The 27,425-nt window shown below is 34.8% G+C and overlaps 1 pseudogene; it reads left to right on the top strand.

Annotated features, from left to right (window-relative positions):
* The first annotated feature begins 1,286 nt into the window (after positions 1-1,286).
* On the top strand, positions 1,287-2,739 carry LOC118885474 (annotated as a pseudogene).
* Positions 2,740-27,425: the final 24,686 nt, after the last annotated feature.

A 27,425-nucleotide genomic window follows, 5' to 3' on the forward strand; every position in this document is an offset into this window, starting at 1 on the left:
ATAATGAAATTAGAACACTGCCTAATACCCTACACAAAAATAAACTCAAAATGGATTAAAGGCCTAAATGTAAGGCCAGACACTATCAAACTCTTAGAGGAAAACATAGGCAGAACACTCTATGACAGAAATCACAGCGAGATCCTTTTTGACCCACCTCCTAGAGAAAGGGAAATTAAAAAACAAAAATAAACAAATGGGACCTAATGAAACTTAAAAGCTTTTGCACAGCAAAGGAAACCATAAACAAGATGAAAAGACAACTCTCAACCCAGCAAAAGATGCTGGAGAGAGTGTGGAGGAATGGGAACCCTCTTGCACTGTTGGGGGGAATGTAAATTGATATAGCCACTATGGAGAACAGTATGGAGGTTCCTTAAAAAACTAAAAATAGAACTACCAGACACCCCAGCAATCCCACTATTGGGCATATACCCTGAAAAACCATAATTCAAAAAGAGTCATGTACCACAATGTTCATTGCAGCTCTATTTACAATAGCCAGGACATGGAAGCAACCTAAGTGTCCATTGACAGATGAATGGATAAAGAAGATGTGGCACATATATAATGGGATATTACTCAGCCATAAAAAGAAACGTAATTGAGTTATTTGTAGTGAGGTGGATGGACCTAGAGTCTGTCATCCAGAGTGAAGTAAGTCAGAAAGAGGAAAACAAATACCATGTGCTAACACATACATATGAATCTAAAAAAAAGAAAAATGGTTCTGAAGAACCTAGTGGCAGGACAGGAATAAAGATGCAGACATAGAGAATGGACTTAAGGACCCGGGGAGGGGGCAGGGTAAGCTGAGACAAAGTGAGAGAGTGACATGGACATTTATACACTACCAAATGTAAAATAGATTGCTAGTGGGAAGCAGCTGCATAGCGCAAGGAGATTAGCTCAATGCTTTGTGACCACCTAGAGGGATGGGGTAGGGAGGGTGGGAGGGAGACAGAAGAGGGAGGGTATATGGGGATATAAGTATACGTGTAGCTGATTCACTTTGTGTTACAGCAGAAACTAACACACCATTGTAAAGCAGTTATAGTCCAATAAAGATGTTAAAAAATATCTTTATACATTTTAACTATATTTTTAAAGATTGTTTCTAAGAGGTTATATATTTCTTTTGAGGTTTCAGAGAAATCTTACAAGCATGAAGCTATCTTGCAAATGTTCTCCTTGTCTATTGCATGCATTTATTTCTTCTCCACTAGCTTTGTGTCCTCTGACAAAAAAAGAAAAAGAAAAACAAACAAAAACAAAACCCTTGCTTTTCCTGTGGGAGCCGCCGGGTTGAGAGGAGCGTGGCGTTCTCCTCTCCCCGCCATGGCGTGTGCTCATCCACTGATATCAGTGTACTCTGAAAAGGGGGAGTCATCTGGCAAAAATGTCACTTTGCCTGCTGTGTTCAAGGCTCCCATTCGACCAGATATTGTGAACTTTGTTCACACCAACTTGCGCAAAAACAACAGACAGCCCTATGCTGTCAGTGAATTAGCAGGTCATCAAACCAGTGCTGAGTCTTGGGGTACTGGCAGAGCTGTGGCTCGAATTCCCAGGGTTCGAGGTGGCGGCACTCACCGTTCTGGCCAGGGTGCTTTTGGAAATATGTGTCGTGGGGGCCGCATGTTTGCACCAACCAAGACCTGGCGACGTTGGCACCGCAGAGGGAATACAACGCAGAAACGATATGCCATCTGCTCTGCGTTGGTTGCCTCGGCTTTACCAGCGCTGGTCATGTCTAAAGGTCATTGTATAGAGGAAGGTCCTGAACTTCCTTTGGTGGTTGAGATAAAGTTGAAGGCTACAAGAAGACCAAGGAGGCTGTTTTGCTCCTGAAGAAACTTAAGGCTTGGAATGATATCAAAAAGGTCTACGCCTCGCAGCGAATGAGAGCTGGCAAAGGCAAAATGAGAAACCGTCGCCGTATCCAGTGCAGGGGACCCTGCATCATTTATAATGAGGACAATGGTATCATCAAGGCCTTCAGAAACATCCCTGGAATTACTCTGCTTAATGTAAGCAAACTGAACATTTTGAAACTTGCTCCTGGTGGGCATGTGGGACGTTTCTGCATTTGGACTGAAAGTGCTTTCCGCAAGTTAGATGAGCTGTATGGCACCTGGCGTAAAGCTACCTCCCTCAAGAGTAACTACAACCTCCCCATGCACAAGATGCTCAATACAGACCTTAGCAGAATCTTGAAAAGCCCAGAGATCCAAAGAGCCCTCCGAGCACCACGCAAGAAGATTCATCGCAGAGTCCTGAAGAAGAATCCACTGAAAAACCTGAGAATCATGTTGAAGCTAAACCCATATGCAAAGACCATGCACCGGAACACCATTCTTCACCAGGCCAAGAACCACAAAATCCGGATGGATAGGGCAGCAGCAGCACTAGAAGCCAAATCAGATGATAAGGGGATTCCAGGCAAGAAGCCTGTGGTGGGAAAGAAGGGAAAAGAGGCTGTTCGCGTTAAGAAGCTGAAGAAGCCAAAGAAGCCAAAGAAGGCTTTGGTGGGAAAAAAGGCTGCAGTGACCAAGAAACCAGCAGCTGAAAAGAAGCCTGCTAAAAAGAAGCCCACAGAAAAGAAACCCACCGAAAAGAAACCCACCACAGAGGAAAAGAAGGCTGCTGCATAAACTTAAATTTGTTTATTTGGTAAAGGTCAAATCATTTTGGACAGCTAATTTTGAATAAAGACCTGATCAAAGAGGCAGTGAGAAACATGAAAACAAACAAACAAACAAACAAAAAAAACAAAAAAAAACCAAAACCCTTTACAACATGATGGCGAGAGAGAAGCATTTCCTTGACAGTGTTGACTCATTAAAATGCCATTTTCCCCTTTTCCTTCCTTCCTTCCTTCCTTCCTTTTTCTTTCTTTCTTTCTTTCTTTCTTTCTTTCTTTCTTTCTTTCTTTCTTTCTTTCTTTCTTTCTTTCTTTCTTTCTTTCTTTCTTTCTTTCTTTCTTTCTTTCTTTCTTTCTTTCTTTTCTCTCCCTTCCCTCCACTTCTTTTTTTTTTTAAACTATGCAGGAGTGTGAACAGGAGGAGAAACATAGATGCTATTTAAAGCTGTGAGAGACATTGAGATTACCAAGTTAATGTAGACAGAGAGGAGGACTAAGAACTGACCTCTTGGTAGTTAGGGATAAGCTAAATTTCTGTTCATACTAAACAATGCACAGAATATTCAGAACAAAAATTGAGGATACAAGGGATTCAGTTAATGACGGAACATGAATTCCAGCTGTCACACTACTAGAAGGGCTTAGTAGATGGGAAGATGTGGGGAGAAGAAGACCAAAGATTCTGGTGTACACTGGGATTGGGCGGGGGTGATTGAGAAACGTGGGGGCATATACAGTAACCAACATCAACAAGGAATAGGGGACATATTGAAATCGTCTTGGTGGACTTCAAAAATGTAGTGATGTTGAGGCCATGATTGTGGGGTCATTCTGAGGATTTTTTTTTTTTTTTGAATCTTGTTAGTGGCAGTGGGGAGGGTAATTCCTTCATGGGGAACTCCTTCTTCACTCTGTCAGTTGAAATGAGGACAGTCCTTGAAATTCTTTGTTCTCTCACTAAAATGCCTTTGCTTTTCTTTCTTTCTCCTCATTCTACTATTGGCAAATTATCTTTCCCTTAACTGTGGGAACTCGCTAAGGTTCAGATCTTAGAATTCTATTTTTTTCCTTCTAACTACTCTTTTGAAAAAGTTTGCTATGTACCAGGTGTTGAACCAGTCATTAAAGGAACGACGGTGAAAAAGTTTCAGTATCAGATTTCAAGGACATTACTGTCTGCAGAAGTTTCCTTCTATTCCTATTTCACTGAGAGTTTATAAAGCATAAAAGATAGTTGAATTTTTTATCATAGGATTTTTCTGCGTCTATTGATTTAGCGATTTTTTATTCATTTATTCTCTTTACACAGTGAATTGAGGATTGATTTTCATGTTGAAAACAAACTTTCAATCCTAGAATAAAGATTGTGGATTTAGTTGAAACAATTTTGTTTAAGGAGTTGTTTTTTCCTAAATTCAGACTGAGAATGCTCTAGAATTTTCCTAGTTTATAATGTTCTCATCATGTTTAAGAATAAGTTTATGCTGATCTCTTAAAACTAGTGGAAATATGTTCCCTCTCTTTTAATTTTTTTTCCACCAATTCTCTGGAAAAGTGCGCCAAGCTGGTATTATGTATTCCTTAAATATCTGGAGAGTTTCTTTCCTTTCTGATATGTTTGTAATGCTACAATTTTTTCTCCTAATTCTTTTTTAGTTGTGCTTCACAAATTTCAATATGTTGTGTTTTAGTTTTCATTCCACAAAGTATTTTCTAATTTCCCTTGTGATTTTGACCTATGAGTTGCTTAGAATCCATTTATTTTCCAAATATTTGGTGATTTCCCCACGTATCTCTTTGTTATGAATGTTAGTTCAATTCCACTGTGCTCAGAAAACATACTCTGCATGATATCTACTCTTTTATATTTGTTGAAATTAGTTTTAAGCTTCAGAATATGGTTTATCGTGGTGACTATTCAGTGTGAAATTATAAGCTATGCACACTGTGCTGTTTTCAGGTGCAAGGTTGTACAAATGTCCATTAGATCACATGGGTTGACAGTTATTTCAATAAGATATTTTTTGCTGTTGTTCTTTGAATTTGCTGATTTTTTCCAATTTTTATTTCATATACATGAGGTTTTCAATTACCTTTTTATTTTTTGACCTCTAAATTATTTGTACTGTTTTCAGATAACTTACATTGTACACTTGCAATCTTTGAAATATATTCAGATTTATTGGTAGCACAAGAAATGGTTATTTGTTGGTTAATAATTGTATATACTTTAAAAGAACTTTTTTTTTTTTTGCCTTTTTATGAGGAAGGAGTGTCAAAGTGTTGCTATCTAATTGGGTGAATCTCCAATTTCTCCTGTAAGAGCCATAACTCTTTCAGCTTATTCTTCATATAGTATGTTGATTTGTTATTTGTATAAACATGTATGATTCTTTCTTTCTTAAATAGTTGTAGTTTTAATCAATACAAAATTTTCTAATTGTGCATCGTAATGTTTTTTGATTGAATTTCATTTACCTGCTATCAATATTATTACACCAAGGTATTTTATGTAAGAATAAATTCAACAAAATGCTTTCCGTATATTGACTATAGTTAACAATTTGTTATTGTACACTGAAATTTAAGAGGGTAGTTCTCATGTTAAGTATTCTTAACACACACACAGACACACACAAGTGGCTGGAGGAAATTTTTGGAGGTGAAGCACAGGCTTCTGCGATAGCCAGATGCTCCATGAAAAGTCACTGTGAGCTTACTTCCCATTATTAGAAATAGGACACATTATAATATGTCATACAGCAACATGAAAACTCCAGCAGATTTGCTAAACAATACTTAAAAGACAGTAAAATAGTCATATATAAACAATAATCAGCTATATTAGCACGTAAAATACTTAAAGCATCATTCACTAGCCACCAACATTTTTTTTTAAAATTTATTTATTTTTGGCTGTGTTGGGTCTTCGTTTCTGTGCGAGTGCTTTCTCCAGTTGCGGCAAGTGGGGGCCACTCTTCCTCGCGGTGCGCGGGCCTCTCACTGTCGCGGCCTCTTCCGTTGCAGAGCACAGGCTCCAGATACGCAGGCTCAGTAGTTGTGGCTCACCGGCTTAGTTGCTCCGCGGCATGTGGGATCTTCCCAGACCAGGGCTCGAACCCGTGTTCCCTTCATTGGCAGGCAGATTCTCAACCACTGCGCCACCAGGGAAGCCCTATACACCAACATTTTATGTTAAAAATAAAAACAAACGTTTTGAGTGCAGTAGAGTCAACTTCATCAAAAAGCCTGTGTACAAGGGCTTCCCTGGTGGTGCAGTGGCTAAGAATCCGCCTGCCAATGCAGGAGACACAGGTTCAAGCCCTGGTCCGGGAAGATCCCACATGCTGTGGAGCAACTAAGCCCGTGTGCCACAACCACTGAGCCTGTGCTCTAGAGCCTGCGAGCCACAACTACTGAAGCCTGTGTGCCTAGAGCCTGTGCTCCGGAACAAGAGAAGCCAATGCAATAAGAAGCCCTCATACCGCAGAGTAGCCCCGGCTCGCTGCAACTAGACAAAGCCTGCGCACAGCAACAAAGACCCAACACAGCCAATAAATAAATAAAAAAAAAAAAAAAAAAAAAAAAGACCTGTGTACAAAATGCTGCAAACTGTATTTGGAGTGTAACACAATAGTGTTTCTGTCCATTGTTTTAAATTTTATATTAAAATTTTGACATATTAAAGTATTTTTCCCTACATAACATTAGTCTTTAAAAGTAGTAGAGAAACTATCTTTAATGAAGGTTAGGTATTAAAACTAATGACATTCTACTGAGAAAATATTATTAGAGGACGTAGCCTATATCCATAGGTCCCATTTTATTCCATTTTACATATGTATATGTGTATATAGTGGTACATATATAAGTATATCTATATACCTATATCTATCTATAACTTTACATGTTTACATGTATACAGAGAAGTTTCTATATGATGTTGAATTATTTATATGATAATTTGTTTAGTAGACTTTTAATTCTGAATAAATTCTTGCACTCTTTAAATGACTTCCATTTGCTCATGGAAAATTTGTATTTTTGTGTTCAGCTATATTCTACTGTGCTGTTTAGCATTTTGTTATCAATATTCATTACTGATATGTTCTTTTTTGTCTTTATGAGATAGCAGCATCATTGATATTTGGTCCCTAGATAATGCTGTTTCTTCCTACAAGTTCTGAATCAATCAAATTAAAATAAACCACATGTTAGAATATTTTAGCAGGGTGCTATTTTTGTGAGTTAGTCCCACTGATACTTTTTGAAACTCTCCAAAATGTATTCATATTTTAAAATGTTTTCTACATTTTTTACATTATCTCTAATAATATTACAAATTACCAAATCTTCTCAGGTTCTCAATATTACTAGTATGATATTTGTTAATATACTCTCATTTAATGATTTTACTTTCTTCTTAATCCTGTTTTCCTTTTATAATTATTTTATGCATTATTATTATTTTTATTATATTGTCTTCCTATCTTTGTAATGGTTAGGGTATGGATTCTGAAGAGAGGCTGTTTGGCTTCAAGTTTCAATACTCAACTTACTAGCCATTTGGCTTTATGCAAATTACCTAAGTGCTTCATAATAATTTCATACTGAAAGCTTTGATATGATGATTAAATTCTTAAAATATATGTAAAGTTCTTAGAATACTGTTTGGCTAGTAAGAAATATAATAACTGTTAACATTTTTATTTAGCCTAAATTCTATGCATTTTAATTATTATATTGATTAAACTAGGTTACTATTTATATGTTTTATTTGTTTTTGTTTTCCTTATTTTTTAACAAATCTTCATCTATAAACTATTTCTTAAAGAATGGTTATACAATATATCTCACAGGCAATATTCTTAAAGAAAAATTAACAACTATAATGTTTGCCAATATTAATATAGCATCACAAGTACAAATAGATCAAATAATTCACATATAAAGTGTTTCAATTGATATGTAAATTCACAAAATTATGCCAATCCTTATGCTTATAGATAGGTCAGTCCATATCTCTACATCTTAATTTTTATAGCAATCCTGTGTTCTATGATCTGAGCTAGTGAAGACACCATACAATCATGTAAATATTGTTTGGATTTTATGTTATAGGGTAAACAAACACCTTCTGGGATTAACACAAGTCTAAGTGCTTAATACATGTTTCTATATCTTAGGAATCTATTATAATTCTTGCCATCTTTTAAATATCTGATCTCAAGAATCCAAGAAGAAAAATTATTAATCAGAAAGCCAAAATCTGCATGTTTATACATAAATCATCATTTACAAGTAACCATAAATGTCAAAAAGTGGTATATTCTTAGACAGTAAAAGGTTGAATTTATTATCAATAAATATGTATTATTAATCACTTCATTATACAATCATCAGAATTCTCAAATATGTCATTACAAGTAAAAAATAATTCTTAAAAATAGACTGTTTTACAGTATGATATTTATATCATAAACATTAAATAGCACTGAGATTTAAAGATTCCAAATTCTGTAGTGTACTTGATACCCTGACCTCTATGATAGTACATTTACAAAATTTTACTGTACATTAATTGCAAATGTTCAGGTAACTTAAGAAGACCAATCATTTATGCTGCCTTTTTAAAGAAATAAAATTTCTGTTAATTTTGAAGAATTGTACTCCAGTTTTACTTTTGATATTATCATGAGTATTCAACAAAAATATTACACATTATTTGCTATAGTGAGTAACAGTGAGCTAGTGCCTAAATTCTTGAAGAGAAGCCTGTAGGCGATTGCTACAAGTGCACTACATAATCGTATGGAATGAATTCCAAAAGACGTGTGTGTGTGTGTGTGTGTGTGTGTGTTTCATATATTTTAAGGTATAAATTTAATTAATGTTTGGCCCTACCTGAGTTTATTTCTTATAAATAGAGAAAGGAGAAGCAATTCCTGTTCTCATACACAAAAGGCATATATATTACTAGCATTTGGAAACTAGGCTTGTGTGCAAGTCATAATGAGAAACTTATGCATTCCCTTAAGTATGCCAGTTCTCCCACCTGCCTCATTCTCACTGTAACCAAGCATCCATTAATTGCCAGATTTCAGAGTCATTTCTCTAAGAGCTTTCATACAAAGCTTTATTGCTAAGTAAGTAAAGCCAGTAGTAATCATTATCCTCATCATGCAGGGGAAATATATTATTGATAATTTACTAGCCTCCCAACTAGGAGTCAAGCCAGGAGGCTATTTTTTAGTAACAATAAAATTAACAAGAAGTGTAATTTGGACAATACATCTGTGCCTCTTATATCACTTTGTGATCACCTAATCAGTCTCAAAGACTAGCTTTCTTTCTCAAAACCCAATTTTAAAGTCCTTTAACCTCACAATTCAATTTACCCTGCCTCACAAAACTCCAGATGTCTATGTGCTTTACCCGTACAACTTTCAAACATTTCTTCAATAATATATAGTTATAGGACAATAACTTCATGGTAACCATGTCCAGTTAGAAAAGTGGTAATAAGCAATGTAATTTAGGGCAAACTTTGTTGTCCAGATTAGCCTTCTTATTTGAGACAACACATTTCAATGCATGGAGCATGTGAGCTCAAGGCAACTACTTGAAATCTGCTCTCTAAATACATAGTTACAAACTTAGCACTTCTTTAAGCACCTACTGCAAAATATCATTCTGCCGTATAGATTCATTATGAATTGAATTCATCTCAATTAAAATAACTCTTGGACTAACTTCTATCACTTTTATGCCAGCTCCTAAATTTGGCATTTACAACTGTGGTATTAGAGCAACACCAGCCAAATAAATGTTGTACAGCTTTGAAAAGTCACCTAATACAGCTGACACAGTCAAGCTTCAGTTTAAACCATTGGGAATTAGAGATGAGGTGATATTAGTTGACATTTGGCCAGAAATTTATCTCAGTTTCTACTCTACCTTTGCACCTGCCCTGGGTGAGTTTACAAAGACAGCAATACCTACATGAAACAATGGAATCTGAGGATCAATGTTGTACTCAATTATTAATTTAATAATAATTTAATAACAATATTATTATATGTTTATTTTTTAGCTAAAACATAATGTAAAAGCACAAAACTCTGAAAAAGTTGGGGAAGATAATTTGTATATAATTAACAGAGCTAAAGAGGCATTGGTATTTTCCATTAAGCCTGGATCTAAACTTTTGGATTTTATTCCTTTACTGCTGTTGTGTAGTATACAAACTTGAAGCAGTGCATACAATTTCTGGGTGCCTATGGTTGGGCAAGCAGTGAGGTCAAGTTAGGAGGGATAGAAGAAATGAAGAAAAGTGAAAGGAAATGAAAAGATGAGGGAAAGAGAAAGAGAGAGAGACAGAAAGAGATTCAGCTTATAGATTCAGCAACATGAAGACAAATAAAAGTAAATGATTTTACCCTAGGTAATTGTCTGGACTCCAAACAGTTCTATCAGCAAATTTTCCCTCTAAGGATTAAGCTAGAAGTAAAAGGGCAGAAAGGCGCAGAGGCAAATTGATATTTTATCTACACTTTTCTGCGAGTTTCTTGAGAGTTTTGCAATGTAGTTAGTATACTGCCTATTAGCTGAGAGTCAATACATACTTTAAAAATGAACGAATATATTTGCTGAGCTGTGTTTCTACTTTACACAGTATATTATATAATTTAATATTTCAATAACTCAAAGTGGTAGACATTATTATCTCTTTTTTACAGGGGAATAATCTGAAACTCATATACAAAATATCATAAAGAGCTGTTAAACAGTAGATGTAGATTTCAGACTCAGGTCTAATAGATTCCAAATCTGATGGCTTTCTCATTTCCTATTATTATTTACTCTGCGACTACTATGCACACTTGATAATAATCTTTATGATTTTCACCTACATTGTTTTACAACTATTTTTAATTTTCTTACACACATAATCCATTGAATAATAGATATATTATAAAATACAGATAATTAAAAAGGAAAAAACAATTAAAATACCTGGCTTTTCCCCAACTCAGAGCCAACAGTACTTGTGTAGGCACTAGAATATATGAAATAGAAGTGGCATGTGACCACAAATAAATATTACTATCAACAGTCAATGAAGAGACAGAATATTTCCCCGAGGAAATAATGAAATTAAGCATGAAAAGATATTTTCTATGCATGTAGTTGAGGCAGCTGGGGGTGTTGGGAAGTGACTACATCTAGAGGAAGGCCCGATGGTCCCTGATTCTAAGAAAAGCAAGGTAAATGCAAAAACTGATACACTCTCAGTGTGGAAAAAATGATAAGCCCAGATACATAGTTATAGGCCTTTTAAACTATGTTCAGAAATTTGGACAATATCCTGTGAAAAAAGGAAATTTTATAAAGTTTTACAGAAAGGAATGATATGATCAGTTAGGAATTTGCAAAATTACCCATATTCTAATGTGGAAACTGGATTGGGGAAGAGTGAGTCAATTCAAAGATACCAATGAGAGACAATGATAATCTATCCAAGAGATGACACCATCTTGAATCAAAGGGATTGAGAGATTGGGATATACTGAATGGACAGATTAGAAACATGTTGAGATTGACCATGAAGGTGAAAGATGGAGAACAGTAGAAGTTTCTGACACTAAATAATCTTAAAAACTTCTTACTGTATGATTGTATAATATTAAATTTTATGAATTAACCATCATTTGAATAAACTTTGTGATTTTTTATATTTTTTATTTTTCCCTACTATAATGATCACTAACATCTGCTACCATTTGTATGCATACTTTATTTTTTACATAATTTATTGTATGCTCTTGGTTTATAGAGTACTTGAGATGTAAAATTAAAATGAAATACTTTAACAATTTTTCAACTTTTTAAATTAAGTATATTACTCTTCTCTGTACAATTCCTCATTTATATTATGACTCTGTCTCCACCATTGTGATAAAGTTACTTTGACCATACAGTTATCAGATCATTTAAAAAAATTCTTCTTAAATAATAACTACATTTAAATAAAGTTATGGTAGATTTTGAATAAGGAAAAAAATGCAGTCTTCTGTAGTCATTGTAACCAGATATTTCACAGTTGGCATCATGAAATAATCATGTACAGAAATGCTTCAAAATTAAAATATACTAATTATTCACAATTTGCCATAAGGCATCAGGATGTGAGCTAGTTAAAAGTAAAAATATTTATAGGGACAAGGAAACACTCCCTATTCAAATACAAATGTTCACTGGGAAAACAAACAAGTTAATGTTAAAAGTAAAGAAAAATTATGCAAACTTTCATGAATATCAATATTTAAAATCAATCAATTTAATATAGAGAGAATACAATTCTTGTGTTTTTACATTTTTTTATCTAGATTACATATTATCACACACAATAGGCATAACAGGTATTGATGATTGTCATATAAGCCATTTCACTAATGATTTTATATGGAAGACAAAGTATTATCTGTCTCAAGTGCTTTTGAAAGAAATATTTTGTCATGAAAATAGATGGCAGAGGAATTATGCATATTATCAATTTTCTATCCTTCATTAAATATTAGTTGTAGCTTGTAGTGAAGAAGTAAAATTGGAAATAAGACTATATTATTTCCTTAGCACACTTTAACTGGCAATATAATAAATAATTAGACATAATTTAAATAAACATGAAGTCTTTTTTCTTATGAATTTTATAGTTTATTATGTTAATGGGAAACACAAATTAGTATATTCATTGATTCGAAACAAACTAATAGACCTTTTTAGAGCACCAACTCATTTTATTTTGTGTTAAGGCACTGTAAAAGTTTTAAAAGAATGATTCTGGATTCCAAGTGCTCCAAATTAAATGTGGTCATTTTAGGAAAGATTGTAAACAAGAATTTACAATGGTGGTCTCAACAGAGAGATGATGGTCATTCATTCATTGTTCTGGCAACTTTCTCTCTTAATTTATAATCTAAAGACAACCAAATAGAAATATTATTCTCTTCTCCAAATATCTTATTCAAATTCCATCACAATAAATAGGAATACAATTTACCTGGTAGCTTAACTCCAAAATTCTTGAGTAATTCTTCATTACTGTCTGTAAAATAGTTCCCATATAGGCTAAATTGGTAATTCCTATCGACTTTTCCTCTGCAATATATACCAAATTTAACGATTTCTAATCATGTCTGGCCTCGAATACTGAAATAGTTTTTTAACTGATCTCCCTGCTACACATTTTAGTTCCTCAATGCCAATTCTACTCTAATCTTGAATCTTTCTTTTTAAAATGTAAATCATATTATATTCAACATGGTTTAAAAACCTCCATTGGTTTTCCATACCCTTCAAATAAAATCCAGCTCCCTAGTGCAGCATGAAAGACCTCTTTGGTTCTCTACCCCTACATTTGATTTTATTTCCCATCCCTCTCTCCCTTCCTTACTCTGTCTCCAGAAATACAGTATTTCTTTCTGCTCCTTGCATAGGCTAAACTCAGTTTTAACCCAAAGTCTTAGCACTTGGCTGTTTCTTCTTACTGAAGTGTTCTCTCAGGCAGACTTCTCACTTTATTTAAGATTCTGCTTAACTATCACTCTTTCAGAGAAGGCTTTTCTGCCCACCCTATCAAGATTAGTGTCCTTACTTTTAATCTCTAATCTTCTACCATACAGTATTTCTCTCTAGAGCAGTTATCACTATCTGAGTTTATATTATAGAATTCTTCCACCTCTGGTTAGTTTACCCATTAAAAAATAGGCTCCATGAAGCCAAAAGCTATTTATTATAAATGAAGAAGTGTTCAGAAAAGTGTTTATTAAATGCTTGTTAAATGTAAAATGGATGGCTAGTGGGAAGCTGCTACATAGCACAGGAAGATTAGCTCAATGCTTTGTGATGACCTAGAGGTGTGGGGAGGGTGGGAGTGAGGCTCAAGAGGGAGGGGATATGGGGATATATGTATACATATAGCTGATTCACTTTGTTGTACAGCAGAAACTAACACAACATTGTAAAGCAATTATACTCCAATAAAGATATAAAAGAATAAATAAATGCTTAGACAAATAATTAGTAGAACACAACCTGCTGACAAATTACTTTTTTTCAGATGAATTAGATAAAATTTATATTGAACCAATAATTATCCTTGTGTTTGCATAAATTCAGACCAATTAGTCCACTGCAAGAAAATGAAGGTAATCATATTGAATTTGCTTAAAAGCTAATGGAAACAAAGAAATACTTTTACACTATTTGAAAATTTTAATCTAATTGTGTTTCAAAATATATTTAAAAACAGCACTTTCTGACTTTTTGTTGTTTTTGTTGCTTAAGTAAAACCCAGATTTTGGGGATTTTGTGAAATGTTCAACAGTGATGATCTATGTTTGTTTGGAATTCTTTTGCCCAATGTAATTTTATTTAAGTGAAATAGAAAATTGACGTTAGGTTAAATTTTCTGAAAGTTCATCTGTCTTTAGCAGAAAATTGCTACTATAGTAGGAAGAAGTTTAAAACTTATCTGTCTGAAAAACAATATAGAATATAGTAATTTCCATTTATGAAGAATTTGAAACTGTTAAAGGTTTTTTTTCTTTTAATTCTACTCACTTGCAAATAATCGAATACCCATACATTGACTTGTTCCTTAGAAAGATATCTTTTTATTAAAAAATATGAAAACAAAACGATCAAAACAAGAACAAAAAACCTTCATGAACAAAATTTGTAATGGTGTCAATGAACACAGAGTCCTCCTAGCAGGAAAGAAAGACATTTATAACTGCTATTTTATATAGATTTCTTTTCCTCATAAATGTATTACTGCCTTTCTCTTTCAAAGGGAGTTTTGGGCATGAAGGATACAGTGAGATCTGAAAGGGCCTGGATTGATAGCACCTGCAGTGGTTTTTAGAATCTTTGTCAGTAGGACAAGGCAATAGATCAGCTGTCTCTGAACAAACCCTGCACTGTGCTTTGTGAAAGACTCCCACCTCCACAGCACAGCTACATTTTCTTGATCTTAACCTTTCCAGCCCTTGAAATGTATGCAACTTCTCTCGAATTCACCATGCTGTTCTTTGAGATTCAAGATGACACAGCACAGCAGCTTATGTTTTCAGGGAGTACAGATGATGGTAATGATCACAATGATAACAACATAGTTACTATCATGATCATTATAAATATAATAGACACTCCACTCTACTTCTGTATTTTTTTTCCAATATGCCAGGAGCTTATAAAGGTGCTACACTGTTTATAATAAAACTTTGAAAGGAGCTTAATTTCAGCTCTGCAGTAAAATCTTCACATAACGATCATCTGTTAGTTTGTATATAATTTTAAACATTCTATAATATGTATTGTGAAGATTAGAACAGTAAATTCACAGGGTTTTATTTTTACAATGTATATTTTTATATATTTTGATATGTTTTTTAAATTACAGGATTATAAGATTTTTGTGGTGTACAGGTGGCTATGCTCAATTCCATGTTAAATTAAACACAAAATGATAGCTTGCTCTTCTAAGTATACTTTATTATATTGATGGCTTCTTAGCTCATGAATATTTCTTATTGCCTAATGTACATCTTTTGCAAAGCAATTACATTGGAATTTTCCTAGTCAAAATACTTTAAACCAGATTAAAACAGTAAAAACTGCTTTATTAATGTCCTTTTATTCTAAAACTATATTAAGTTCCAATTGTATCCTGATAAAATTGGCAAAGGAGTAGGTACAAATAGGAAGAAGAGTTTTCCTTGAGAAACTCTGAAAAAACTTTCTGTTTTTATGTGGGTTTGAAAGACATTTACGGATACATTATATTTTATCTTCAACATCAGCCAGAGTGTAAGGTGTTCTGTTGTGTGGTTAAAAGGACAGACTGAAGCGGATTGTCTATGATCAAACTCTTACACTACCACCATGAGGCTTTCCATGTATGTCTTAATTTCTCTATGCCTCACTTTCTCACATTCTTTATCAAAAAAGAAAAAAAAGAAAGAAAAGAGGAAGGAAGGAAAAAAGGTAGAAGAAAATTAAATAAGTGAATTCATCTAGTAGAAATACTTTGAGACAAAATGGATCAGGCTTAGCCCTGTGTCTTGTACGAAATATGTATTACATAAATGTATGCTACCACGACTACTACTGTAAGGCAGAGATGACCCTCACATTTTACAAATAAGCAATTTTATGATCATAGAAATTATAACTTATTAAAAGTCAAAATAGTTAATCCATTGCCAAGAAATCCTTGCGCTGTATTTATGTAAAGTCAGTTTTTATGGGGGGAATATTTTCTGCATTTAATGAGATACTGAAATTGCCAATACATTTCAATGACTTACCATAATAGTGATTTGCTATATTGTTGATCTCTTATAAAGAGTTTCATTTTAAATAATATCATAAAACATAATAATTATCATTATATACAATCACTGTTGAGTACAAGGGAGAAAGTTGAGACAACTTCACAGAAGTAGCACCAGGTTTATGTTGAACTACAGATTGATTGCAATTGGGTTTTAAATCAAATATATGTCTTTTTATGCTGTGCATCTGCCACTTCTTAATGAATGACTTTGGGCAAGATATTTAATTTCTCTAAATCTTGATTCCTTCAACTGAAAAATGAGAATAACAAAAACATCTTCTTCATGGTTTATTAACTAATCCAGTTGTCTTCCCCAGAAATACTTTCATAATTGGATATCAAAACATGCATGGGAATATTTATTGCAGCATTATTTATAATAGTAGAAAATGTCATTGAATATATAAATATATCTCCTTCGATAAGGGAATACATATAAATTATTCTGTTATTAAAAACCTCTAGCCAACTAGAAGGAATAGTTGCTATCTACAAAATAAAAACAAATTGATACTAAAATAAAATTGACCTAATTATCTTTTAAAATGAGAGACAGAAAATAATACTAATGCTCATCATCTTTATACAAAGTTACCCAGGAGAACACTGGAATTCTTAGCAAATGTAATAAGACAGAGATTGGGAGAGATGTGATAGACACATAGATATAAAAATATGTAACATCAGGAAATGTTTTTAAGAATCCATATTTCATAGTTTGTGGTTGTCTATGTAGAAAACTCCCCCCAAATATGTCAAAATTTTGTTATAATTAATAACATAGTTAAGTAATTTGCTGCATGCTAAGTACATGTAAAAACATAAATGGCATTTCTCAACATCAATAATAAGCAGATGGACAAATAAAATATATTTATGATAGCACAAAAAATTAAGTACTTAGACATAATCCAATAAAAATGTTCAAGACTTTTATGAAGAAAATTAAACGGTTTGGGGGGTGGGTATTTCTGCATGAGTTGCTTGGAACCCATGCGAAACGAAGAGAAGCACTGTTTTCTTAAATTGGCACACTTAATATTGTAAAGATACCATTCTTACTAAATTTAGCTACAAATTAAATGTAATTCCAATAACAATAACTCTTACCTTTTTGTCAAACTTAATCAGATGTTTCTAAAATACGTATGTCAGAGAAAAGAGTTGACAATTACTGAGACTCTTCCAAGGAACAGTTTCTATCTCTAAACTGAAAACAATGCATGTATGTGACGTTTAATCCATGACACAATTTCCTTTACTATTACATGGAGAATCAGGTTATCTAAGTTTATAGTAAAACATTAAATGCTTGTATTAGTGATCTATTGTTCCATAACAGTTGCTCCACAACTTATCAGGAAAAATTTATTAGTATTCTTTTTATTTTTTTATTTTATTTATTTATTTATTTTTAAAATTTATTTATTTATTTATTTTTGGCTGTGTTGGGTCTTCGTTTCTGTGCGAGGGCTTTCTCCAGTTGCGGTGCGCGGGCCTCTCACTATCGCGGCCTCTCTTGTTGCAGAGCACAGGCTCCAGACGCGCAGGCTCAGTAATTGTGGCTCACAGGCCCAGTTGCTCCGCGGCATGTGGGATTTTCCCAGACCAGGGCTCGAACCCGCGTCCCCTGCACTGGCAGGCAGACTCCCAAACACTGCGCCACCAGGGAAGCCCAGTATTCTTTTTTAAACTGCAAAAAAAAAAAAAAAAAAAAAAAAAAAAAAAAAAAAAATATATATATATATATATATATATATATATATATATATATATAGAAATACATTAATCCAGCAGGTAGGTCTGAGAAAGCACAGAATCAGTTGGTTAGGGCAATTAGAACCTCTGCCGTGTTTTCTGATTTTCCTCAAGCTTCATTCTGCTGCTGTTCCTGAGATCTCTCTCTCTCTGTCATCATCAGCCCTACATCTTCCTTCTTGATGGTGACTTTAATATTCCTTCTCCCACCCCTGTTTGGTTTTCTGCTCCCAGGACTGTGCAACTCCAATCACAGACATGGAGCACTCCAGGTTGGAGCTCTGCATCCCCTCCATTTCTGTGTAGTCAGTGACTTGCTCCAGGTACCAGCACCACTTGGCAGGAGGCTTCAGTTCCTCACCGTGTGGGTCTCTCCATAGGGCTGCTTACAACATGACTTTCTCCAGAGCAATGATAGAAGGGAGACAGAAAGAGTGGGCCAAAGAGTGAGTGTCCAAGAAGGAACTACCCAAGGAGACTACAAAAGAATGTGAATTTCAGGAATGGCAGAGGGCATGGTAATTGGTGGCTATCTTGGAGACTGGCTATCATCACATTGCTTAACAAAAAAGAAATGTGAATTGGGTTGTTAAAACATTTCTAAACAAGTTTTACAGGAGAAAATTCTGTTCCATTGTGTATTGGTGTATCATGAAAAGAATCACCCAGAAAATAGTTTATTTTGCTATATAACCCTCAAGGTTGAAATATATAGAAAAATATTTCCAAGAAATGCATTTTGATTTCTTTCAGTCTACTCACTAACTTATAATAGGACAATAATGAGTAAAAATTTATATGATATATTAATTCCTATTAATTAGTTGGAATTCTAGAAATAATACAAATAATTTTCTTCCATTTTTGGCTTCTGAGCCATTAAACTATATAGCAAAAAATAAACAAGAATTTTATATATCACCTTGATTACTGATTATGCTAATATTGGAAAATCTATGTTAACAAGTAGATTTACAATTCTTAACTCTGTAACTAAACACATTTACCCGTCAACTACTGGCCTCACTCTACCACTGCATTCTTCCACACTTGGGGTGGGGTTTGCGATTTTCTTCGCAAGGATTGGAACAGCAGAGAAAATGTGTGATTCTTATGGATATTTCCTTCTATGACAAAAGGGATTACTATATAGAGAATGGTAGATCTTCTCTTCAACTGCCCAATGAATTGTCTACCACTGTCTCAGTAAAGGCTATGTCCTACTATTTTATTAATGAGTATAATCTCAGAGAATGTAAGAGACAAAGGAGTGGTAACAACAGTGAAATTGAGACTATTTAAAGATACGTTTTCAGGCTGGCCCCAACTAAGTATGACTGATTGCTGGATCTTGCAAGGCAGTCCTGACATAAGACAATTAATTAACTTTGTCTCAGGAAAAATAATTTGTGGAGAAAAGGGAAAGAATGTAACTATGGGTTCATTGATTGTTGGTTAACCTATGGGTTCTAGTATTCTACTTATCAAGGGTCAAGCCCACAGGGTGTTACATCTCCTGCCCTTCCTGAGTATGCATGCATGGCTCCTGACCAGTGCCCCATGCCTGGGTTTGAATGGGAAAGCTCCAGGTCGAAGGGAAGAGACATACTAGGCAGACATGGGACAGGTTTACAGTCCTTCCCACCTGTGTGTTATTCTTAACCCACCTTTGGTAAGCAACCCAGCACCTGGATTTGTAATGTGTGTCTGTTATCATCATAATTGGCATTAAAATTGTTCTGTCTTCCTTCTTCAATTAATTGTCCAGATTCCTGTATGACTCATTAGAACTTTTCTAAAAATTTGGGGCAATTAAATAATTTTAAATTTCAAAATTTTTATGATGTCGTCTTAAGTGTATATCAAATCACAGCACTTTAAATCTTTTCATATATTTTGGGCAATTTTTTTGGTAGAAAGAAAGTGTTTAGAATCTGTGGTTCTTTGTTTTTCTACATACAATAAATGGTTATAATCAAGAATAAACAAATTAAAATGCTGGCAACACTGTAGAGAAACTGGAACCCTCACATATTGCTTGTGGAAATGTAAAGTGGTGCAGACAATATGTACAATAGTTTGGCATTTCCTCTTAAAGATAAAAATACAATTGCAGTTTGGTTCAAGAACTCCACTCCTAGATATATGCCATAAAGAATTGAAAACAGGTGTTCAAACAAAAACTTGTACACAAATATTCATAGCAGCATTGTTGACATTGACCCAATCGTAGAAACAATTTGAACATCCATCAGTGGATAAATGGATAAGCAAAAGAGGGTAGATCTATAAAGTTCCATATTATTCTGCTATATACAGAAATAGAGTAAAATGGTGCAATCCACTATGGAAAACAGTATGGCAGTTCGTCTAAAACTTACACATACGTTAACGAATTATCCATCAATTCCATTTCAGGGTATATACCCAAAGATCTGAAAACAAGGAGTGAAACATATTTGTACACCCGTATTCAAAGCAGCATTACTCACGCTGGCCAAAAGGTATAAGCAACCCAAGTGTCCATGAATAGATGAATCAATAAACAAAATGTGATACATACACAAATGGATATTATTCCGTCTTAAAAACTAAGGAAATTGAGGCACATGCTACGACATATATGAGCCTTAAAGTCATTATGCTAAGTGAAATAACCTGGTCACAAAAGGATGAATATTATATGGTTCCACTTCTATGAGGTATCCAGAGAAGTGAAATTCAGAGACAAAAGATAGAATGTGGTTGACAAATGTTGAAGAAAGTTAGTGTTTACTGGATGCAGTTTCACTTGGCAAAAATGAAAAAGTATGAGAGATGGATGGTGAGGATATTTGTACAACAATGTGAATGTAGCTAATGCCATAGAACTATGTACTTTAAATGGCTTAAATAGTAAATGTTATGTTCAATAGATTTAATCACCATAGAAAACATGAATGAAGTACTTATACATGTCACAACATACATGAACATTGAAAACAACCTAAGTGAAAGAAGCCATACAGAAAAGGCCACCCAGATCATACTCATATTGTATGCCTTAAATCCATCAAGGTTGTGAAAATGAGGGAAAGTCTCCAGAACACTCAGAATGAAAAAAGACATTTGGGCAGGTGGTGAAAAAGTAGAAGTGGACCTGTGAATTGGATTAGAAGGCAAAAACCATAATGATTTCACATTTGGGGGCTATTTGGGTATTCCTTGGGAAAGTGTCCCTTTTTGGGCTAAAACACAATGGAAGTTGTCATTGAAATTGGCATATGTGGTAAATCAGTGATAACTGGGGAATCTGAATTTACAGATGAAGAGTACATTGTACTGCTACTGCAAGTTTTCAGTATGTTTGAAATTACTAGAAAGTAAATTACTTCAAAATGAACATGTCAAGACCATGCCAGCAAAGTAGATAAAACACCACACTTTATGATAGGGCCAAGCCCTACCCAGATTCAGTTCACCCCAAATGGTTAAGCTAATTGCTCTTGTAGGAATCCACATATTATTAAGAGGTATTGTGAGAAGATTATAATAGTAGTCACTATGTCTTGGGTATTGTAGATGACTTTGGATATGGTAGAAACAATGGGATTTTTGAACTACAATTTTCCATCTCAAACCACCAAAAGGTACAAGTAATACATGAATTTAGTAAAGTTGCATGATACAAAAGTAATACACAAAAACCAATTGAGTTTCTATACACTAAGAAAGAAGAAGTATCAGAAAGAAAAATTAAGAAAACAATCCCATTTACAATTGCATCAAAAAGAACAAAATACCTAGGTATAAATTTAACCAATGATGTGAAAGACCTGCACAATTAAAACTGGAAGACACTAATAAAGAAACTAATAAATAGAAAACCAACTGTGATCAGGCATTGGAAGAATATTGTTAAAACATTCATGCTGCCAAAGCAGTGTACACATTCAATTCAATCTCTAACAATTAAAATGGCATTTTTCACAGAAACTGAACAATCACATTATTTGTGTGGAACCATAAAGGACCCCAAAAAGTCAAAGCACAGCTAAGAATGGAGAGAACAGCTGGAGTCCTAATAAGGGAGAGCACAGCTGGAGTCAAATTGTTCCCTGACTTCACACTATACTACAAAGCTACAGGAACCAAAACAGTGTGGAACTGGCACAAAAACAGGCACATGCACCAGAGGAACAGAACAGAGAACCCAGAAAGAAACCATGTGTATGGTTAACCATGTGTATGTAGTTAATTTATGGCAAGGCTGTCAAGGACACACACTGGGGAAATCCCCTCAATAAATCATGCCAAGGAAACTAGATACCACACACCAAAGAAAGACACTGGAAACTGTCTATGCCACACACAAAACTACCTAAAATCCACAATTTTCCACATCAAGACTTTCCCCTGCTGACTCCTCTGAAAATGGACCCCCCTCAGCAGTCAGCCACATACAGGCAGCTTCTCCCCACTTTTTCTTCACTTTTCACTCCCTCAGTGGCGTCTCCCAGAGGATCCAGAAGACCCTGGGCTCCTGTCTGCATGGATGGGAGCCAGCATTGTCCAGAAGCTGAAGCTCCAGTATGTCCTGAGGACACTGACCTCCTGTCTGTGTTGACCTGACCAGGCATTGTCTGGAAGCCAAAGCCATGGCGAATCCCAGATCCAGTTCAACCAAAGTAGTGATGCTAATTGACCGTGTAGGAGTCCACATGTTATTAAGAGGCACTGTGAGAAGATTGCATTAGAAGCTGCCATGTCTTGGGTGCTGTGGAGGACCTGGCGCCCAGCTCCAAGGGTGGACAGGGCCTAGGCTGACGAAGTCCCAATGAGTGCGGCTGCGCAGTGCTGCCCTGGGCGGGGTCGGAGGTCGTGGGTCGCGCTGCTCTCCCCTTGGGCTCCAGGGAGATGCCCAAGCTGGGAGTCAAGGCTCTGCAGAACCCTTGCTCCATTCTGGTCCGGGGGGTTTGGGCTGCTTGGCCCCTAGTCACACAGCCAGCCTTATCATCGTCTGTGGTTCTTCGTATAGGAATCTTATAACTGAATATACATTTACCTTAAATTAGGTTATTTTTTAATATTTAGTAAACATTAAAATCTAATCTGGAAAACCTCAAGATAAGAGAGATTATGCAAGAGAACTTTTTAAAGGGTTATTCTAAATCATGTGGAAGATATTATTCATTTAACTTTACACATTCAACTTCCATCTAGGGAACTCAAATGATTCCTTTTTAAAATGAATGTCTCCTCTGTGGCAGATAAAAGATAATAATATAGCGCTCATATAGGAGCATCTCTTCTTCCTTTGGTTGACCTGGAGCATTCTCTAGGTGATTGGGCACTGATTCAGTTTTTCTGGCTCCACTAAGAAGCTATTGCACTTTTCTAAATTTGGTTGATGTTGTTTAGTCATTTGAAATAATAAAGATCATTGGGCAGGATGCAACTAGGACCTCAGATAGGAGGACTGAGATTTCAAGGGTTTGTTGTCTACAATTACACTCTGCTACAGACATCATATACACACACATTGCCTCTATTGTTTCTGTTCTTTTGATTTAATCTCTCAAATTCCTAATTGTAAAATATTTATCAAATGCATAGGATGCTCCTAGGATACAAAATTGCATAACCTACCATCATCAAAGTCAAATAATTTACCAACTATCAGTAAGACACATATGATAAAATAAAACACATATGGACAAATTCATAAATATAATACAGTAATTGAGGTGGCAGGGATTTCTACAAGATAGTGGACAGCCAAGATTAAGCTCATCTTTGAGATGCAGTGAGTGAAGTTTTTGAGAATGTTCAGGGACTTCTTTGTAGAAATAAAAATATGAATTTGTTTTTGAAAGTTGAGTAGGAATTCACAAAGCAGAAAACTTGAGAAAATCCAATTATTGCAGAAAGAAATAACAATTTTAATCAGGGACATTCAATCTGTTTTATATGGCTGGAATGAAAAGTTGCTTAGTTTTTTTTTTAATCTCATATTCTTTAAATATTAGCTTCAGTTAATCTCTGCAAATTAGATGTCATTATGATACTATTAAAAATGTGAATCACAGATATGACTAGAAAAGCTGCAGGTGTAAAGGAATATACAGTAATAGTTGGATTAAAAATAGCCTAGATTTTACACATACATGCAGAATTTCATTCTCCTTTTTGCCTTTTTTCTTACATCTGAATTAAAACATACTAATATTTTTAAAATACTTTTATTTCCAAAAGTTCTCAAAATATAAATAATTAGGAACATATATTTCTATTTCCTACTTTATTACACAAATGAGTTCAAGCAATCCTCAGTAAGTCTCATAACTCTGAGAAGTTTCATCCAAGCTTAATTAAAATATCTCATCTTTTCATTTTTCTTTCTTACCCCTTTATTCTGACTACACTTGTGCTTTAACCTCATTTTTAAAAATAGTGAACCTTTACTTTATGTCAAATTATCAATCAACTTTCACTTCAATACCAGTCAACAGAGCCCTAATGATTCGTGACTGTAATTACTCTGTCATTGGTACCCTCAGATGACTCGCCCTTGTGCTTCTGGAGAAATGACCTATCGCTCACCAACCACAGGGCATTTCTGTCTGCTCTCCTTTCAATTCCAGGAAGGATGCTGAGCACTTCTGAGAATTCATCTGAAGTGCACAAATCGGTGCCACTACAAATTTATGCTCTTGAATTCAAAATGAGCTCTCTTTCCTCTTCTATACTTTACTAATAGCGTAGAACAAGACAGTTTGATATCCTAATGTAGGGTTTTAACCAAGAGCGTGTGATTTGGAGTCAGAAGGGCATGCGATAGAAACTCACCTTTTACCTAATAAGTGGTGTATCTGTAGACTTCAGTTTGCAGCTGGAAATGAAAAATAAAATAATAGGAGAATGTGGATTAAATAAAAGTGGAGGGTGTTTTTAACATTCTCTCTATATATATACATATATACATATATACATATATACATATATATATGTATATATATATATATATATATATACACATATATATATGTATATATGTATATATGTATATATGTATATATATATATTACTCTTATTATTTCCCACAGTGGCTGTTCAAAAACTTTCTCACTCTTCAAATGTGCTTTACACCATCAATTCCACGTTTACTCTTGTCATTTGAATATCCCTAATAATTTTATGAGAAAATAGAAGGCATAATAAGGGGACTCTGTGAACTTTCTTCCCCTTTGTGTACCTCACCTGTACCCAGAATTTTTATTTCTATCCAAATGGATAAATACACGTGATTTTTTTCTAGCTAACTTTTTCATTTGTGCTTTACATCCCATACCTAGTTCATTTTTAGGGAACTGCTCCATTACATCCTTGCTACCTTTTTTTGGGGGTGGGGGTGGTATTTCAGTATCTTTTAAATTTGGTCAAGTCTATAAAAAGGCTGTATTTTTTAAAAAACAATACTAAAACCTCCTATAGGGCTACATCTTACTAGCTGTCACCTTTACCTAGTCTCTTCCTTAGCACTCTACCTGTATACATTATTTTTTTTCATTCTGATCTCTCTTCCTCCACTGCATTCAATCTTCTGTACTTACTCCATTAAAATGGCTTAAACCAACAACATAGGTCATTCTTTTACTGCTAAATTTGATGGAATTTTAAAACACCTACCTTTATTAAAGTTCTCCTCTTTATTTCACATATACTAAATTTCAGATGTTTTAGGGTTTTTTTTTGTTTTTGTCTTTTTCTATTTTCACATCTTTATTGGAGTATAAATGCTTTACAATGTTGTGTTAGTTTCTGCTGTGCAACAAAGTGAATCAGCTAATGTTTACATATTTCCCCATATCCCCTCCCTCTTGAGCCTCCCTTCCACACTCCCTATCCCACACCTCTGGGTCCTCACAAAGTATCGAGTTGATCTCCTTGCACTATGCAGCAGCTTCCCACTAGCCATCCATTTTACATTTGGTAGTATATAAATGTCAGTGCTACTTTCTCATTTCATCCCAGTTTCCCCTTCCCATCCTGTGCCCTCAAGTCCATTCTCCACGTCTGCATCTTTATTTCTCCCCTGCCACTAGGTTCATCAGTACCACTTTTAAAAATTCCATATATATGCGTTAGCATGCGGTATTTTTATTTCTCTTTCTGACTTACTTCACCCTGTATGACAGAGTCTAGGTCCATCCAACTCACTACAAATAACAAAATTTCATTCCCTTTTATGGCTGAGTAATATTCCATTGTATATATGTGCCACATCTTCTTTATCCATTCATCTGTCGATGGACACTTAGGTTGCTTCCATGTCCTGGCTATTGTAAAGAGTGCTGCAGTGAACATTGTGGTACATGTATCTTTCTGAATTATGGTTTTCTCAGGGTATATGCCCAGTAGTGAGATTGATGGGTCATAAGGTAGTTCTATTTTTAGTTTTTTAAGGAACTTTCATACTGTTCTCCATAGTGGCTGTATCAATTTATATTCCCACCAACAGTGCAGGAGGGTTCCCTTTTCTCCACACCATCTCCAGCATTTACTGTTTCCAGATTTTTTGATGATGGCCATTCTGACCAGTGTGAGGTGAAACATCATGGTTTTGATTTGCATTTGTCTAATGATTAGTGACGTTGAGCATCTTTTCATGTATTTTTTGGCCATCTGCATGTCTTCTGTGGAGAAATGTCTATTTAGGTCTTCCACCCCTTTGTGGTTTCGGTTGTTTGTTTTTGTGATATTGAGCTGCTTGTATATTTTGGAAATTAGTCCTGTGTTGGTTGCTTCATTTGCAAACATTTTCTCCCATGCTGAGGGTTGTCTTTTCATCTTGTTTATGGTTTCTTTTGCTTTGCAGAAGCTTTTAAGTTTCATTAGGTCCCATTTGTTTATTTTTGTTTTTATTTCCATTTCTCTAGGAGGTGGGTCAAAAAGGATCTTGCTGTGATTTATATCACAGAGTGTTCTGCCTATGTTTTCCTCTAAGAGTTTTATAGTGACTGGCCTTACATTTAGGTCTTTAATCCATTTTGAGTTTACTTTTGTATACGGTGTTAGGGAGTGTTCTAATTTCATTCTTTTACATGTAGCTGTCCAGTTTTCCCAGCACCACTTATTGAAGAGGCTGTCTTTTCTCCATTGTATATACTTGGCTCCTTTGTCAAAGATAAGGTGATCATACGTGTATGGTTTTATCTCTGGGTTTTTTATCCTGTTCTGTTGATCTGTATTTCTGTTTTTGTGCCAGTACCATACTGTCTTGATTACTGTAGCTTTGTAGTACAGTCTGAAGTCAGGGAGCCCGAGTCCTTCAGCTCCGTTTTCCTTTCTCAAGATTGCTTTGGCTATTCAGGGTCTTTTGTATTTCCACACAAATTGTAAAATTTCTTGTTCTAGTTCTGTGAAAAATGCCATTGGTAATTTGATAAGGATTGCATTGAACCTGTAGATTGCTTTGGGAAGTATAGTCATTTTCACAATATTGATTCTTCCAGTCCAGGAGCGTGGTATATCTCTCCATCTGTTTATGTTACCTTTGATTTCTTTCATCAGTGTTTTATAGTTTTCTGAGTACAAGTCTTTTGCCTCCTTAGGTAGGTTTATTCCTAGGTATTTTTTTCT

The sequence above is a fragment of the Balaenoptera musculus genome, chromosome 1 (genome assembly GCF_009873245.2).
Source record: "Balaenoptera musculus isolate JJ_BM4_2016_0621 chromosome 1, mBalMus1.pri.v3, whole genome shotgun sequence".
NCBI classification, from domain to species: Eukaryota; Metazoa; Chordata; class Mammalia; order Artiodactyla; family Balaenopteridae; genus Balaenoptera; species Balaenoptera musculus.